This window comes from Nothobranchius furzeri, chromosome 12, assembly GCF_043380555.1.
Source record: "Nothobranchius furzeri strain GRZ-AD chromosome 12, NfurGRZ-RIMD1, whole genome shotgun sequence".
Lineage (NCBI taxonomy): Eukaryota > Metazoa > Chordata > Actinopteri > Cyprinodontiformes > Nothobranchiidae > Nothobranchius > Nothobranchius furzeri.
In genome coordinates this window covers 2,448,425-2,452,496 of record NC_091752.1, presented here as the reverse complement: position 1 = coordinate 2,452,496, position 4,072 = coordinate 2,448,425, and the positions used below count along the sequence as shown (strand labels likewise).

General features: G+C 37.1%; 1 long non-coding RNA gene across 2 annotated transcripts; it reads left to right on the top strand.

Moving 5' to 3' along the window:
• The first annotated feature begins 1,381 nt into the window (after positions 1-1,381).
• On the top strand, positions 1,382-3,362 carry LOC129166734 (uncharacterized). 2 transcript variants are annotated; one of them, XR_008565640.2, is made up of 4 exons: positions 1,382-1,448; positions 2,722-2,809; positions 2,925-3,000; positions 3,086-3,362. It is a non-coding gene; the product is annotated as an uncharacterized lncRNA (long non-coding RNA). The 2 variants fall into 2 exon arrangements; XR_008565639.2 differs by having other exon boundaries at positions 1,388-2,809.
• The last annotated feature ends 710 nt before the right edge of the window (positions 3,363-4,072 follow it).

Below are 4,072 nucleotides of genomic sequence, written 5' to 3'. Positions count from 1 at the left end.
TGCCTCGAAATAGCTCAAAAGAATGAGAGATGAGATTATTAGTAGATACCATTGCAACCGAATTAGCAAGTAAAATTTCAACCCATCTACGAAAGTGATCACCAAATCCGAAACGCTTAAGCACCTCAATTATATAGGGCCATTCGACTCGATCGAATGCCTTCTCCGCATCGAGTGATAGTATTGCAGTGTCAGGTGTCTCTTCACACTTATGGATTATATTGAGAACTCTCCTCACATTATGGAACCCCTGACGGTTTTGAACAAAACCATTTTGATCTCCATGTATAATGGCTGGAAGAGCCCTCTCCAGCCTCATAGCCAGAGCTTTAGCTATGATTTTGGAGCCTGAATTTAACAACGATATGGGTCTATAAGAACCGCTTTCAGTTGGCGCTTTGTTTGGTTTTAAAATGAGAATGATCAGGGCACTACGTAATGTAGCAGGTAGGCAACCTGTTGTAAAGGATTCCAGATAAACATCTAGTAATGGGGGAATTAATTTTGCTTTAAATAGCTTGTACATGTCAATCAGAAGCCCGTCAGGACCCGAAGCTTTACCTCCCCTCATGTTCCTAATGGCATCCGAAACGTCATTGAAATTTATTTCTCTCTCTAATTCATTCTTCATACCCTCAGAAATGCAAGGAAAGACCAAACTATCCAAGAAAGGATTTTGGTTCACCAGGTCTAGTGGAGTGTCAGAATTATATAGGTTTTTATAATATAAGGCAAAGGTGTTATTAATTTCTATGGGATCCGTAGATAATTCCTCTTTATCGTTCCTAATTAAATTAATGGCTCTGTCAGATTCAAGTTTCTTTATCTGCCAAGCTAGCAGTTTACTCGGCTTTTCTCCCTGATCACAAAACGTCTGCTTCAATCTTATTAGACCATCTTCGGCTTTAAGCAAGGACATCTCCTCGTATTTAGCTTTACGGGTTAATAATTAATAACATGTTTTGTTTGTTACATCTAATGATGAGATATTGTGTTTTACTGTAGGACATTAATCCTTGAAAGGCTCTTTAATAATGACAAATCCATTTCATCTCCTTTCACTCATTCATCATTTCAGAAGGTCTCAGATTAACTGAGGATTAACTGAGAAGAGACTTGGATGGAAATCTTTATTTTCTGCTGTTAACCTACAGAGATTAGATTTCTGCTGTCGGGTTGTCAAAGCTGATCTAGGTCCAGCAGTCTTCTCTCTGATGGATCCGACTGTCAAACTCCAGCTATCAGAGCTTTAATTAAAACACCCGCCATACCGAGACCATCTACTGTAGAGCTAATTATAGAACAAATGAGCAGAAGGTTCAAATGACTCCTATGGAAAGAATGGAATGCAGGAGTCACGTGGTTTATGTAGCTTTGAATAGTTCCAACCAGCCCCCCTGCTGCATTGACTGCTGTTCATTTTCGGTGTTTCGGAAGAATTTTCTCTGGTAAGTTGATGAAATATCATCATTTTGTTGCATTGTGAAGCGTTAGCTAACCGCTTTGTACCAAAATAAGCCAACGATGATATTTTATGTTGCCAGTTTAAGCTAGATAACCTTTAATGAGCTAACTGTGTGCAGCTTGTTGACAAAAATATTTTGAGTTGAATGGATAACAATTTTTAATTTAATCTAATGCAAGGTTTATGAGTAGAATTTATTAATAAATTTAAGTTCAAGGACGTAGCATATTTTGTTTTGCAATTCAAAATGTTTGACTTGTGGGAACTTTTTTGGTTTGCAGTGTGGCAACTAAAATATTTTGAGTTGATTGGATGAGCAATTTTTATTTAATCTAACTCAAGGTTTATGAGTAGAATTTATTAATAAATTTAGGTTCAAAGACGTAGCATATTTTGTTTTGCAATTCAAAATGTTTGAGTTGTGGGAACTTTTTTGGTTTACAGTGTGGCAACTAAAATATTTTGAGTTGATTGGATGAGCAATTTTAATTTAAGAAACTTCAAATGTATGAGTAAAATTTATTAAGACATTTTATTTATGAAAACTTAAAATTTTCAGTATCAAAACTCAAAAAAATTGAGGCAATTGATTGCCTCAAAATTTTTGAGTTCTGGGAACTTATTCGGGTTTACAGTGTGGTTGTGAGCAGGAGGACAAGCTGCAGACGTGTTTATTTCAGTTTGTTTGATTCTACGTTTTAAAAATATTCCCCACAGATTGAAATAGGTTATAAACTTTTTATATTATTAGTTTAATTTGGGATTTTTTGTACAATACGTTGCTGGTTGCTGTATCAACATGAACATGCATCAGAAATGGAAGCACAAATGGAGAGACCAATAATAAAGAAAATGTGATTGTGAAGACAAGTAATTTTTTAATATTTTTCAGTTAATAACACTGACTGCAACACACTGCTGAAGCATGAGACAAACAGGATTACGAACATAAGAAGATATGTTCTGTTTTGTGGACTCAAGTAATAAGAATATAATTAAGATAATTCAAGAATAGTAGTCGAACAATAACTTTTAAAAATGAGACATTTTCCATAAAACTGCTCTTTTCCACTTGCTTTATAATATTAGCATTTGCAATTTTGTTATTAAGGAATGACAAGAAATAAGAATGAACAATAACATAAATATCAATAAATAAATGTCATAGAGTAACTAAAACAAAAATCTTATGTAACCATTAAAGCTTAAACTGTGTTGTGTGTCCATCTTCATGTTTTCATCGTGGCTGAGTGGAGAGCTGACCAGGAACAACGGTGGTGGCAAAACCCAGTTGGGTCTGTGATGGAGTGATGCACGCCTGGAGTGATTGCCATCTCATCCACAGTAAGCACACACTCTCTTTCCATCTCTGCCAGATTTTTAACCGTCAAACTGAGCATGTCACACACCTCTCCTAACACACCTGGTTCCAGTTAATGGGCTGCATTTGTCTGTGCAGGTTCTAACATCAGGCAGAGGGATACTCATGTCCTGAAGAAACCTGCAGCCTGTTGAACCCACTGAAAAACAGAGCTGTACGGCCTTTTTGATTGTCTGTTTACTCCATTTAATGCCTCTTATGTTTTTCATGCCTTTTTGATTTTCTGTTTCCTCCCTTAGGTTTTCCAGCTGGGTTTCCTGGTTGCATCGCCTGGTCCTTTCTCCTCCTGGCCCTGACGCTGGCTCCTCATGGCTTCCTGGGATGTCCCTCTCTCCTGATACCATCTCATGTCCCCCCTCACTTTCCCTCATCTCATTTGCCTCACTGCTGCTGCTGCTTTCCTCATTCTCTGAAATTATAATGGCACTGTTCGAATAAAGAATCATTTTTCAATAAAATAAATACAAATGTCTAATATTTCAAAAGATTCGTACCACAGTTTACTTGAGTACAACACGTGTGGTCACTGGTCAGTGGATCAACATGCAGTGGTTCTGCTGTACTTCTCACTGCGGGGTCCTTCCTCCTCCTTGGTTCAGGGCGATGAACAAACACAGCATCAGCCCTGAGTCTCACCTTGCCTTGCCTAGTCTTAGTAAACTGTCCCTCCTCTACATGTGCCTGTAGAGTGGTGTATTAGTTTATTTCCTGCCACATTTAACAGTTTAATTGCTGCCTTGTGCAGTTGAGAGCAGAACATGTAGAACCTTGATAGAAAACATTATAGGGTGCACATTAAACTCACTGCACACAGCTTTTTGTTATTGTGATCTCTGGTCATGGTGCGGTTGCTCCTGCTGACTTGAGCCAACCATTTTCTTATTGTCTCTGCATCTTTGGGTAAGCCGTAATTCTGATTCCTCCCTCAGACCGATTGCTATATGCAGCGCAGCCAACCATGTAAGATAATCAACCTATAAAGGGATTATTATAATATAGTTTGTGTACATATAGAAATATTGAACTAAACCAAAAATATAGAGATCTAAAATTACATTTTAAATTTTTATCCTAAAATTAGTAATTTCACATTTTAACCCACGGACAAAATAAAAAATGCATGTGCAAAATACAATTTTCCTGTTACAAAACAAGAAATACAAGTACGAATTGAGAATTACAAGTTAGAAAACTAAAGTTACAAGTTACGAATCCAAAGTTACATG